The sequence below is a fragment of the Hippopotamus amphibius genome, chromosome X, assembly GCF_030028045.1.
Source record: "Hippopotamus amphibius kiboko isolate mHipAmp2 chromosome X, mHipAmp2.hap2, whole genome shotgun sequence".
NCBI classification, from domain to species: Eukaryota; Metazoa; Chordata; class Mammalia; order Artiodactyla; family Hippopotamidae; genus Hippopotamus; species Hippopotamus amphibius.
Genome location: NC_080203.1, coordinates 52,603,943 through 52,619,396, shown reverse-complemented (window position 1 = coordinate 52,619,396; position 15,454 = coordinate 52,603,943).

Genomic DNA, 15,454 nt, shown 5'->3' with positions numbered 1-15,454 from the left:
AATTTTAGAAAACAGTAGTAAACACCCCTATCCTCTGCTTCCAAAGGAGTCGCTGTGGATTTTGGGGTATGGATTAAAAGGAATTAGATATCCAAAGAGGAATGTGTTCCAAGAAGAGTAACATATACACATTTTCCGTGGGTTTATACTTACTCTTTTGTAGATCTAACTGAATATTCATTTGAATCATTTCATTATGAATACCATTTAAGGAACTGGCAGTAACACTCGAATTATGCTCCTGGATATTAGTTTGTTCTCATATAAGATGACCTTACTTTCAATCAGAAATCACAGCAAAAGAAAAATAAGGTATATATTATCTTTGTCATGATAAAAATTTTCACTTTTCCTAAACTAGTCCAGAGAATATATATGTCTGTTTATTCTAGACTAAACACAGACTCGTTACTTCTTTGCCAAAGCCTCCCCTCAGACCACCAAAGCCTCGCATTTAACTTTCATCGCTGTTTTCATTTTTTAATATCACAGGGCACAAGCCATTTGTGTTGGGAAAAATCAGAAGCATCTAGATGAAGCCAAGAGTTTTTATATCATCATTCCCTATAATGTATGCGGCTAAACTGAAATTGGTCTGCTGTATTTCCTGATTGCCTCAATTTAAGGTAATTTGTGTTGAACTGTGATTCACAAGTTGTTGAAAACTAATCAATATACTGCTTAGTTTCAAACAAAAATTTAAAACAAAGCCGTTTATGATAAATAACTGAAATAAAAAGGCTAAGATTTCCATCTCACTGTATTTATTTCAATTTGAATGATCCTTTGTGACTGATTTGCAGGTGGTAATGACTTGCAAATTAAGTTGTCAGGAAACTGGGCTGTTTTGACCCAGTGACCAAGCTTTCACAGAGCTTACAATGAACACTGGGCATTTGGAGGCTTCAGACTTTATTGCTTATGTCCAGGGTGAGAATGATTTTTTGCAGCCTTGTTCAAAGAACAGCACTAATGAATATTGTCAGTCTACCATTTCATAGTTAGAGAACAAGAGGTTAACATCTCTGCTTCAACACTAATTGACTCGTTGAAGTGCTTGACCAGGGAATTATTTCTTTTCCTTTTCAGTATCTTCTCAGTAAAACAGATTACTTCCTTTTAACACCAGCTCCACTTAACACCATAGTCGTGCTCTGTTAGAAATGAAACCCGATAGAAAATTTCAATTTACATAAAGACGGCACACCTCTGGGGTCAATTAATCTGTGAATTTTACACAGAGGTCATAAATGTGTAAGATGATGCAAAGGAGCCAAGAGTCTTTGAAGAACTGAGCAAAAAAGAGGAGACAATCTAGCCTAAAAGAATGAAGAATGCGGTCACTCAGATGTTATTTGTAGATTCTACACCAGCTGACACATTTCCTTTTTAAATAACTTCAATCTAGGAATAGTTACAGCTTTCACTGACAGGCTTTTCCTAAGTGCATGATTTACCAAACAGGAAATTTATCATGTGTATGTTTCAAGCTAGGAGGACTGATATATCATTTCTGCTGCACCTAAATGTAAATGTTCACATGTGAAAGCAACAAGTGGAGATGAGGAAAATGTCGACTGAAAAAAAAAAAAAGCACAACCTAAAAGTTGAGAGTTATGTTTTATTCTGATGAGGGACATTTTGAAATCTGTAAGAGGGGCATTTTGAAATCTGTAGTCTAAAGCTTGCTGAGCAGGTTTAGTTAATCATTAATGAATGTATAGAGGGTGTAGAAACGATTCTTACAGAGTGAATTGTAATCAGTCGGAACTGGGAACTGGGAAAATGATCAAAATAGTTTGATGATTTTTTTGTGTACTTGTTCTGCTTAAATGTTTGTACCCAACTTGCATTGATTAAAAGAAACTATTACTTACTGTAATTAACTTGCCACAATCTGTAGCCACTGTAGCCAATCTGAAGAATATGGGAACTGTGCAGTCCAATCAATAGATGCCAACTGTATAGTCCGGTATGATCTATAAAAAGGAAAATCAAGTTTGTAACGGGGCCCAGAATTTCGGAGCGTTAGCTCCTCTGGGTCCCTCGATGTAAATAAACCTGAGTTCTCCAGCTCTCTGAGTGCTCTGCTTGGTTTCTCGCGGAACCGGTTTTCCCACAACAATTCAGTGTACGTTCTGAGGACTTCAAGCCCTGGACACAGCATCTCACATAACGCTGAGAAACTGTTCTGAAGAGGCAAGGTGGGGCGGGGCAGGACATCGAGGAGTTTTTGCAACAAAAGACTAGGTAGTCAGAACATAAAACGATTACAGCTAATAAATGATCCAGATATCTCAAGTTAAGGAATTTAACGATTTTCTACCCACGGGAAGATGCAAGAGTCTGGAGTCACTGAAATCATTCTTTTGATATGCACCTCAGCTATCTGGGGCCAGCATCCTGTGCTTTCTCATTCTGAGTCTCTTTCAGGGTACACCAAGAGGCAGCTGCAGTTTGATGACTGCTAGATGGCAGGAATTCTTTTTCCTTCCTGAGTTCCCTCAGGGCTCACCATCTGGGTGGCTACAGTATGGTGGCTTGATGGCTGCAACATCCTTTGTTTACTGATATGGCAGGCAATATTTTAGTTCACAAAAGGGAGAGGGGACAGGGAAATAACCATTGTTGAGCAGGATCTACTAAGTGCATCCTACTTTATGTGCTTTACCTACTTTAACTTCCACAAGCACCCTGAAATTATAATTAATATTCACATACATCCCTCAGCTTGTTTTGAAGTTATGCAGCCATTAAGTATTAATACCATGGTCCAATCCAGCTCTGTTCCATTCAACTCAATCATAACTTGCTTCAGAAACTCTTCCTTAACATCATAATACCTGTTAATACTGTGATTGTTTTGCAGAAATCCTCCTAGGTGCTAAAGTACTTTGTGCCTCTTTCTGTGTTTCCAGGTTGTTTTTTAATTGTCTGTTTACACATGTTTCTCCCACACTAGACTATGTACTCTGGGAGAGCAAGGCTATGTCTTATGTTTATTCCCTATTGGGTCTAGCACAGTGTCTGATACACATCAGTCTCTCAGGAAATATTTGTTGAATGATGACCAAAGTGACTTCAAAATTAATGAACATTAAGCTATTTCCTAGCATCTTAATCTCCTAACCCCACCCTATCAGAAGTCATCTCTTCCTTTTCTGATCTTGTCAAATAGTTCGTCATCTCTGAAGGCATTTATTGCTTCTGGCCTAGTAGTATAGTTATTTTGCATTTTTCATGTCTTCTCTTCCACAACATAAACTCTTTGAGTATTGTTCATGTTCCCTTAGCAATCATCCACAGTGTCTCACTAATGATAACCTTCATACATATGTCGACTGAACATCTTCTCTGTCCTACCTACTTTGTTAGGTACTAGGTAAGGGTAACTCAAGGTCAAATACAACATGGTCTTTCCTCTCAAGGGGATGGTAGTCTAGTCCACAATAGTCTATTTACAATAGAGTGTGAAAAACACATGATTGATGCATGAGCAAAGTGTTACAGAAGCACACAGAATAAGTGTGTCTGCTTTTACAGAGGAGGTAATATCTAAATGCAGGCTTAGGGCATCAGGTGATAATGCATGAAAAGCACTTTGCACATGCATGGCATGTGATAAATGCTTAATAAATGGTCATTGTTATTATTGCAAACAAAGGTACAAATATGAAATTCCACAAGCATACCTGGAGTGGAGTGAGTAAATCAGTTCTGTTAAAATGGCAGGTTCATAAATTAAGTATAAATGAAAAAATTTGGAATGGTTGGTAAAGGCTAGTTTCTGATGGTTGTGAATGTCGGGCTAAGGAATTTAGATTTTATTAGAAAATGTTTTACTAAAAATCCTCCATCTCCAGTTAAAATCCATTTATGGATTTACTACTTCAAGCCTCAATAGTAAAAGAGATACAGTTTCAGAAAGGGGAAAGTGACTCAAATATAGAGTAATATTGCATTGCAGTAGTATAGGTTATTCTGGTTGCCTTACTCACAAGTTTTATGAAATTATTCAATAGACACATTTGAAGACTTCCTCCTTGCTTTACTCTGCAAAATGTTTGTAAACTCTGTCCATTTTTAACTGTTTTCTGCTAGTCTGAGGACTTTCTTGATCTGGTTAATATGGTACCATAAACTGATGATAATTCCTTTTCAAACACTTAAAACATCAACACAAGACTCATTTGATTCTTCAAGCACCATTAAATTAAACCCCTAACAGCACTATAAAGCATTAGTAGCACATGTAATTATAAGTCTTTGGTGTTTATCAGTGGGACACAATCTTAAAATGGCCAATTCTCCAAGCGATGGCTCTACTATCCTATCTAATCAAGACAGGAAAATGACTAAGGTGATGTACAATTAAGTATGTCACTTGCTACACTTCTGAAACTAGAGGGAGATTATACTGGAGATTGTCAGTGGTGTTCAGTACTCTATATACCAATTAGACATGTGGTAGCATAAAATCTAAGAGAGTAAGAAATATACTTCTGGACCTATGCTGTTAAATTCTGATCAGAAAAATACCAAGTTTATATTAAAAAGAATCCCAGTATTTCATCATAAATATTTGCAAGGGGAATAGATAAACTTATGCAGAGTAGTGCAATTTTAAGTTCCTTTGCTGACTGATTTAAAGCCTAGTTTATTTCTAACTCTACAAGATGAAGATGTTTTACTTAAAATTAAATCACAAAAAGCTCTAATATAGAAGTCATGTTACACAGTAGTACATTATGCTTGACAGCTAGTATGTGTTGATTTACCAACACTGCTGACATTTGGCATTCACTTCAATTTCTAGACATCTCTGATGAGAATCTGAATCACATATTCGTTATATGAACTCTGAGAACTCTGATGGTTATCAAAATACATGCAGTGATCTATATATGGGGATATATAGCTATACATGTCATATTTATTTTCAATTAACCTACACCTCACATAATGTGATATGGACCATCAAGCTTTGAAGAGGAAAAAAGTCATCTCTGAGTTTATTGTTCTGCTCTCAAGGGTTTACCTCAACTCTTTTAATAAGGAAGTAGTTAAATAGTGAATGATTTTTTTGACTAAATAAAAATCTTTCAGTTCTTGGAACTCAGCTTTTTACTGTACTGATACTCATCTAAACATATACTGACATAAATTTACTGTCAATAAAAACTAAAAGGTCATCTAACATGCAATATGACTTATGACTTTCAGCAGACAAAATCAGTAAACTGTTCTTCAACAGGAATTTAATGGAGAAGGGGATGGGAGTTGTGTAAGACTGACTGGGAAGTGACTACATGGGGGACTTAAAGTGACTTGCTGGACAAAGAGAAAGAGAAGGGCTAAAAACAACCACCAATACCACTGAAGCAATACAACAGAGAGAGGAAAGATGGCAGCAGATAAAAGAAGAAAAAGAGGTACACACAAGTTCGTGTACACACACATAAACGCACACACCAATAATTTCTTCTCTTTCTATTAAGACATAACATGTGAGCTAAATATCTCATTGTGGCTTAAAAAAAAAGAAGGTGGCAATTGAGGGCATACTCGATATGGTAGAGCAGCTAGCAGTACTGGGAAAGACTGGAGGTGATATCCAAATCTAAGTTCCAAGATAAAGGAAATGTGAAGGAGGCCAGTGGAGAAAATGACTTCAAGGAGATTCACTACATCCTTCGGCCACTGAAAAGGAAATGCTGTATGACATATAGTTATGGGCCGAAGGTTCAGAATCAAATAAGAATCAGTAAGAATCCAAGCTTTATCTTTTATTGATTCTATGGTCTTAGGTTAGGTAAAGTCATAGTTTCTTCATCAGCAAAACAGTGGTATCTATTTTACACACTACCACATCCTTAGTACCTGATCTATAAGTAGAAGCTAAAAATGTTGTGAGTGACATTGAAGGACATGCACAAGTGAATTTTTCCTCCAGAAGTTGTGTCCTAGTAGCTGAGTACCTATACCAATCACTTTGTGGTAACTAAGCTAACACTTTCAAGTATTTTTGAATGTGTTGGAAGGGAAAAAATGCGTGAGCAGTCTTCCATAATCTCATTATCTGGAAAACTCATGGAAAGTGCAATTGACATAGGTTCATATACAGAGAATCTGAAACAAAAATTAGCAATAAGCTGAATCCACACAAGTTTTATGTAACTCCATCCGAAAACTTTACATCATCTTTCAGTTATGATTATTTTAAATCAAGAGTAACAAAGGAAACTATATTTAGTAGCTTAGAAACTATATGTAGCAGGAGAGAAACTAAGAATGGTTGATATACAAATTAAATACACACACACACACACACACACAAACCTTGGGTTGGTTCTTATATGAAGACAATTGTGGTCCAAAATACATGTGCTCGTTTCATAAAGAAAAAAATTATTTGGTGTTCTGTAAATTTAGTGTAAGTGTCAGAAAACTAACAGGGAATTTATTCGCAAATGTAACATAAAAGAACACCTCTTTCACAAAACAAAACAAAATCTCACCAATAACAAAATTCTAGGCACTCTAACTATAGAAACAAACAAAGATATCTACATACTATTTTAAGTCTTGCTTAAAATAATAAGAAATGAAATGAAATAAGGGGGATAAATGTTGGTAAGAAAGAAAAGAGCATGTCATTCATTAATAACACAATAATATACCTAGAAAATCAAATAGATTTGTTTTTCAATAGTATCAGAAATAATGCAATAATTTTTAAAAAGGTCACGTTTCTGGCTCTGCAAGTAAGGACCTTAGAAGTCACAACTATGTACCAACAAGTAAAAAGCTGAACAGGTTGAAAGATAAACAATTCTTGGATCCATAGAAGAGAGGAGGACACAGGGCAAACCACTGCCCTCAAGACTAAAGAGTTAGGCAAATACAAGGACTCTCAGTCTACCAGAGCAGAGACTCACCTGTGGAAACAGCCTTGAGAACCAGTGCCCAGGTAGGAAAACAGGAAATGTAACTGACAAATTGCTGGAAGATAAGTATGGACAACTTTGAGACTTAAAAACTCCAGAGGAACCCAGTCATAGGATACCCCACAATGTTGTGAGATATAACTCCAGGAGCTCAATTGGATTCCCACAGTCAATATCAGAGAAGAATCCCCTCAGGCTTTCAGCAGTGGGAATGGAAAAGGAACCATTTTGAAATATCTTAGAGCTCTCTGTTCTTAATAAGGCCTGCCACTCAGGAGAAACTAGTTAACTAGAGTCTAACCGGCTGGGGTATTATCAGAACCTAACTGACCTGGGGGAAAGGCAACACCCAACTCTAGCCAGCTCTAGCCTCCCACATGGGAAAAGGAAAATACCCAATTCCAGCCCACTCTAGCCATTCTCTCCACTTAAGAAGGGAGAAAAAACAGAAATACTTGTGAAGTTCACAGTCCAGAGGCATTAGCTCACTAAAAGACTAAGTCCTAATCCTAGGGCTACAGAACCTTCCCCTACCCCCAACAGTAGTTCCTTTTAGCCTATACTTCATTTCTGACTATCAAGAAAAATTTACAAAGCATGCCAAAAGGCACAAAAATCTCAAAGAGACAGAGCAAGCATCAAAACCAGACATGGCAGTGATGTTGGAATTATCAGACCAAATATTTAAAACAAGTAAAAAAAGTATAAATTATACACTAAGAAAGGAGAGAAGACAGACTTTTATGAAATTCTCAATTAATACAACAAAAGACAGAAAAAAGTGGAAGATAAAATTAGGAACAAAGAATAAAGGCAACAAATAGAAATCAGTAATGAATATGGTAGATATTAATCCAAATATATCAATAATCACTTTGAATGTCAGTGGTCTAAATGCACAAATTAAATGACAGTACTGTAAGAGTAGATCAAAAGACACAATACAAAATATGTTAGCTACCATAAACCCACTTTAAATATAAAGACATATATTCAATAGATTAAAGGGAAATGAATGGAGACAAATATACCATGCTAACATTAATCAAAAGAAAGCAGGAGTAGCTATGCTAATTTCAGACAGAGTAGACTTCAAAGTAGTGAAAGTTATCAGGGATAACTCAACAACACCATCAACCAGCTGGATATAACTGACGTCTATAGACTATTTCATCCAGCAACAGCAGAATATACGTTTTTCTCAAGCTCACATGGGATATGCACTAAGATAGACCACATTTTGGGTCATTAAACCCAACTGAACAAATTTAAAAGAAGATAAATCATACAACGTCTGCCCTCACACCACACTGGAATTAAACTAGAAATCATTAACAAAAACATAAGTGGAAAATCCCCAAATATGTCAAGATTAAACAACAAACTTTGGAATAACACATAGTTCAGAGAACTCTCAATGGAAATTTAAAAATATTTTTTAATTTTAAAATATTTTGAACTAAATGAAAATGAAAATACAACTTATCAAAATTTGTAGGATGCAGTGAAAGCAGTGTTTAGAGGGAATTGTATAGCACTGAAAATATAGATTAGAAAAGAAGGAAGGTCTAAAATCAGTAATCTGTTTCCACTAGAAGATAAGCAAATTAAATCTAAAGCAAGCAGAAGAAAAGAAATAAGAAGAGTCGGAGAAGAAATCAATAAAATTGAAAAGATAAAAACAATGGAAAAAAATCAACAGAACCAAAAATTGTTTCTTTGCAAAGATCAATAAATCAATAAGCCTTTAGCCAGGCTACGAAAAGAGATAAGACACAAATTCCAATATCAGAAATGAAACAGAAGATTAACCACAGACTCCAGGGACATCAAAAGGATAATAAAAGAATAGCTCAGCCCGCTGCCACCATCATGAACTGAGGTGTCCATGCAGCAATTTTGCACCAGGAACTCTGTGCTGAAGTGCCCAGTGCCAGGCCTCTGCACTTGGTACACTTGAGTAAGTGAAACTAGACTAAGCACAAAGGAAAAGAAAAAGGCCTCAGTAGGTAATGAGAAAGGCATGAGAACAGGCTGGAAGGAGAATAAGGCATGACAGGCCCAAGTTGAAAGAAATAAAGACTTCTAGCACATCACCCTGACAGTAAAGAGTGAAGGAAAAGTGGCATCTGAGAACTGCAATGTGTTCCAATTGAACGAAAGGAGATTGGGTTGTGATAATATAATTCCGGATTCCATGGAATGTTGTGGCTCAGAGAGGAAAGAGATAAAAGACAGAGAAACAATATAGTGATGCATCAGGAATACATCAAAAGATGCAATAATTCCCACAGAAAACCGGCTGAACACTAGCAGAAGACCTTGGACACCAGAAAGAACAGCAAAGATCCCAACATAACTGGGTAGGACAGAGGGGGTAAAAAAGGAGAAAGAGGAGCAGAAAAAAGGAAAGGGATGGGTCCTACACCCTGGGGCAGGGGGAGCTAAAACAGAGGAGAGATTGCTGAATTCAGAGAAACTTCCCTTATCTGACGGGGAAACCCCTGCTCCAACAAGGAATTTGATTGGGTCAGAAGGGAGGCATTTGGGACTGCCCAAAGAGGGTGAAGCGGCCAACCTGTGGCAGACGGGAAAGAGAAAAACACAGAGGGTCTGTACCACGGCCCTGCATTTCCTGGACTGAGAAGTGGGTTCACAGCAGTACAGAGGGTCTAGGAGCTAGAACATGGGAACCAGAGAGCTGGTTCAGGGTGAGAAATACTGCTGGCTTTGGGGAGATGGACTGAGGGGACAGGAGGGAAGAAATCCACAGCAAGGAATGCCTACCATGGAAGGCTGGGCTGCCATGATGGCGGGGAGCTATTTCTGAGTCACATGCAGCGGGGAGGAGCCACTGTTGCAGCCTCTCTTTCAGTGCCTGCAACAAACAAAGGGAGGCACCTTCTGGGCCTGGCTGTCACAGTCTACAAGGGATAGAAAAAGCCCACTTGGCCTGGTGTGCCTACTGCCCAGAGCCAGAAGTCTGCAGAGCAGGCCATCTCTGGAGACCTTTCACTTATACCTGAGCCCACCGGCTTCCCTCTGCAATTGGCACCTCCACCACCATCAGGGCTCCCACGACCCAGGCAGGGCACTACTGCTGACTCACATGCAGGGGAAGGAGCCACTACTGTACCCTCTCTCTTCCCACACAATGGGACCCAGATGAACAATAAATGAAGCTCCACTGGTAGCAGAGTAATACAAAAAGCCCCCGTGGGCTGCCCCTCAGGGGCCTTGCACCAGGCACCAGACAAGAACCACACTAAGGCCAGATGTCCTACACCTGCAGGAGCCAGCATCCCTGTGCATTTGGCATCACCCCTGGTGCTCCCGCGATCCAAGCAGGTGATACTGTGGAGTCACACACAGGGAGAGGAGCCACTATCAAAGCCTCTCTCTCCCCACACACATGCATCTGCAGACGAAAAATAAAGGAAACCCTCACTGAGGAAGACCCAAAGGCTTCAAGGCAGCCTCAGGAGCAGATTCTGGCACTTAGACCAAATGCAGAAGCAGGGACAAAACCAAAGCTGAATGCCAGGCACAGGGGGACTAAGGAAGAGATTCTAAAATCATTCTATCAGATATACACGCTGCAGACTAAATCCCTGTCATCAGCTAAGTAGACCCCACGTCTTTGAAATATCTGAGTAGACAATGAATGTTCCCACAAATGAAAAAGGTCTAGCTCTGGCAGCTGTGGACTTTGGGAGCAAGCACACACAGGAATTGGGCCAGATCAGAGCCTAAGTGGACCCCATAGGACCCACAGCAGGTCCAGAGTCCAACCCAGAGGCAGAGGAAGGCCTCTTGGGGAGGAGGTGAAGGTAGCCTGAGGATCAAGGCGTGTATAAGAACACTTAAAGCTGAAACCCCAGGGAAACAAAATTGTGATTATTAATTCTATTGATCTGATCCATTCTGTTGTCAGTTCTGGCTTTTTTTATTATTATTTTATTTATTTATTTATTTATTTATTTATTTATTTATTTATTTTTATTATTTTTTAGGGGGTACACCAAGTTCAATCATCTGTTTTTATACACATATCTCCATATTTCCTCCCTCCCTCAACTCCCCCCTCACCCTCCGAGTCCCACCCACCCTCCCCGTCCCAGTCCTCTAAGGCATCTTCCATCCTCGAGTTGGATTCCCTTTGTTATACAACAACTTCCCACTGGCTATCTATTTAACAGCTGGTACTACATATATGTCTGTGCTACTCTCTTGCTTCGTCTCAGCTTCCCTTTCACCCCCCGCCCCCCCAAACCTCGAGTTCTCCAGTCCATTCTCTGCATCTGCGTCCTTGTTCTTGTCACTGAGTTCATCAGTACCATTTTTAGATTCCGTACGTGTGAGTTAGCATATAATATTTGTCTTTCTCTTTCTGACTTACTTCACTCTGTATGACAGACTCTAGGTCTATCCACCTCATGACATATAGCTCCATCTCATCCCTTTTTATAGCTGAGTAATATTCCATTGTATATATATGCCACATCTTCTTTATCCATTCATTTGTTGATGGGCATTTCGGTTGCTTCCATGTCCTGGCTATTGTAAATAGTGCTGCAATAAACATGATGGTACATGTTTCTTTTGGGATTATGGTTTTCTTTGGGTATATGCCCAGGAGTGGGATTACTGGATCATATGGTAGTTCTGTTTGTAGTTTTTTAAGGAACCTCCAAATTGTTTTCCATAGTGGCTGTACCAACTTACAGTCCCACCAACAGTGCAGGAGAGTTCCCTTTTCTCCACACCCTCTCCAACATTTGTTGTTTCCAGATTTTGTGGTGATGGCCATTCTGATTGGTGTGAGGTGACACCTCACTGTGGCTTTGAATTGCAGTTCTCTGATGATGAGTGATGTTGAGCATCTTTTCATGTGTTTGTTGGCCATCTGTATGTCTTCTTTGGAGAAATGTCTATTTAGGTCTTCCGCCCAATTGTGGATTGGGTTATTTGCTTTTTTGGTATTAAGCTGCATGAGCTGTTTGTATATTTTGCAGGTTAATCCTTTGTCCGTTGTTTCATAGGCAACTATTTTTTCCCATTCTGAGGGTTGCCTTCTAGTCTTATTTATGGTTTCTTTCGCTGTGCAAAAGCTTTTAAGTTTCATGAGGTCCCATTTGTTTATTCTTGATTTTATTTCCATGATTCTAGGAGGTGGGTCAAAAAGGATCTTGCTGGGGCTTCCTAGGTGGCGCAGTGGTTAAGAATCCGCCTGCCAATGCAGGGGACACAGGTTCAATCCCTGCTCCAGGAAGAATCCACATGCCACGGAGCAACTAAGCCCGTGTGCAAAAAAAAATAAAAAAAAATAAAAAAAAAAAGAATCTTGCTTTGATGGATGTCATAGAGTGTTCTGCCTATGTTTTCCTCTAGGAGTTTTATAGTGTCTGGCCTTACATGTAGGTCTTTAATCCATTTGGAGTTTATTTTTGTGTATGGTGTTAGGAAGTGTTCTAATTTCATTCTTTTACATGTTGCTGTCCAATTTTTCCAGCACCACTTATTGAAGAGGCTGTCTTTTTTCCATTGTATATTCATGCCTCCTTTGTCAAAGATAAGGTGCCCCATATGTGTTTGGGCTTACTTCTGAGTTCTCTATTCTATTCTTTTTTTTTTTTTAATTTTATTTATTTATTTATTATTTTTTGGGGGGTACACCAAGTTCAATCAACTGTTTTTATACACATATCCCCGTATTCCCTGCCTTCCTTGACTCCCCCCCCCTTCGAGTCCCCCCCACCCTCCCCGCCCCAGTCCTCTAAGACATCTTCCATCCTCGCGTTGGACTCCCTTTGTTATACAACAACTTCCCACTGACTATCTATTTTACAGTTGGTAGTATATATATGTCTGTGCTACTCTCTCGCTTCATCTCAGCTTCCCCTTCATCTTTTTTTTTTTTTTAAGGATGATCTTAGTCCTAAGGGAACTTCAGGTTTTATAACATATTTTTTATTCTATTTTTTACTTTTATTTTTATTTTTATCCTTTTTACATGTATTTCTATTTCAAGCTAGCTTTTCTGTAGTGTTGTTTATCTCCCCTATCTTCTTTATCTTTAATACATTTCTATTTTATATTTTTCTTTTTATATTTCCAGTCACACTATGCTCTTCTGTTGCTCTGTTTTATACATTATATTTTATTTTACTTTATCTTATTATACTTTTAATCAGTATTATTGGCCTGCTTGTTTCCTTGCTTTATTCTTCAGATGACACACTGCATTGATTTTTGTTATTAGGTTTTGTCTTTATCTTAGCTCTAATTATAATTGTTTGATTTCGTATTTGGGATCTTCAGTCTCTCTGGTTGTTCTCTTGCTCTTTCTTATATTTGCTCCTTATTTCTATTTGGTCCCTGTTATATTTGGTCCTCATTTTCACAGTTCCTCTGGTTTTGTTTTTTTTGTTTTGTTTTGTTGTTTGTTTGTTTGTCTTTACCATGCTTGTCGGTTTGTTTTGTTTCCTTGCATCAGTCTTTAGTTGGCACTCTGCTTAGGTTATGTTTTTTCGCTTTTTTTGTTTTGTTTTGTTTTGTTTTTGGTTTGAATTTTTGTTGCTTTTCTCTTTAATTGTCTGATTGCATTCTGGGGTTCTTCTGTCAGGTTGTTCTAGTGCTTTATGTTCTATTGGGTTCTGTTTTTGTGTTTCTGGTGCATGTACATCTTTCCATGATTCAGTATTTGTTTGTTTGACTTAACCTTTTACCATTAGTCAGGGGCGTGGATAGTCTTTTTAAAACCCCTTTGTTACTGGGACGAGTGACCTCTATAGTCTGGATTCCTCGACCAGAAGTCAAGTCTGAGGCTCTGGGGAGGGAGCACCAAGTCCAGGACACTGGACCACTAGAGAGTCTTCAGCCACAAGGAAGACTAACCAAAGAGAACTCTGATGGAGGCCTCTATCAGAGTCTAAGACCCAGCTTCACCTGACTGCCTGCAGGTGCCAATGCTGGATACCTCACACCAAACTACAAACAGGACAGGAACACAAACCCACCCATCAGCACACAGACTATCTAAAGCATTAGTAAGCTCACAGATACCCTAAAACACATCACGTGACATGGCCCTGCTCATCAGAAGGAAAAGACTCAGATCCACACACCAGAAAGCACACACCATATGCTCCAATCAGGAAGCCTACTCAAGACACTGGACCAACCCCACCACAGGGGTCAGAGAGCAGAAACAAGAGGAATTACTACTAGGCAGCATAGGGAAAGGAGACAGCAAATCCTATAAATTAGACAAAATGAGAAAACAAAGAAACACCTTGCAGGCAAAGAAGCAAGATAAAAAACCAAAAGACCAAGAAAATGAAGAAGAAATAGGCAAACAGCCTGAAAAAGACTTCAGAGTAATGGTAAAGATGATCCAAAACCTTGAAAACAAAATAGAGAAAATATAAGAAACATTTAATAAGGACCTAGAAGAACTAAACAGCAAACAATTCGTAATGAACAACACAATAGTTGAAATTAAAAATACTCTAGATGGTATAAATAGCAGAATAACTGAGACAGAAGAACGAGTAAGCGAGTTGGAAGACAGAATGATGGAAATAACTGCCACAGAGCAGGAAAAAGAAAAAAGAATGAAAAGAAGGGAAGACAGATTCAGAGACCTAGAGGACCACATTAAGCATACCAACATTCAAATCGAAGGCATCCCAGAAGAAGGGGAAAAAAAAAAAAGGGTCTGAGAAAATATTTGAAGAGGTTATAGTGGAAAACTTCCACAATATGGGAAAGGAAATAGTCTATCAAGTCGAAAAAGCAGAGAGAGTCCCATTCAGAATAAACCCAAGGAGAAACACACCAAGGAACATATTAATCAAACTAACAAAACTTAAACACAAAGAAAAAATATTAAAAGCAGCAAGAGAAAAGCAACAAATAACATGTAAGGGAAAACCCATAAGGATAACAGCTGATCTTTCTGCAGAAACTCTGCAGGCCAGAAGGGAGTGGCAGAATATACTTAAAGTCTTGAAAGAGAAAAGCCTACAGCCAAGAATACTCTACCCAGCAAGAATCTCATTCAGATTCAATGGAGAAATCAAAAGCTTTACAGAAAAGCAAAAGCTAAGAGAATTCAGCACCACCAAACCAACCCTACAACAAATGCTAAAGGAATTTCTCTAAGTGGGAAACACAAGAGAAGAAAATGATCTACAAAAGCAAAAACAAAACAACTAAGAAAATGGTAATAGGAACATACATATCGATAATTACCTTGAATATAAATGGACTAAAGGTGCCAACCAAAAGACACAGACTGGCTGAATGGATACAAAAACAAGACCCATATATATGCTGCCTACAAGAGACCCACTTCAGACCTAGGGAACCATACAGACTGAAAGTGAGGGGATAGAAAAAGATATTCCATGCAAATGGAAATCAAAAGAAAGCTGGAGTAGCAATACTCACATCAGATAAAATAGACTTTAAAATAAAAAATGTTGCAAGAGACAAGAAAGGAG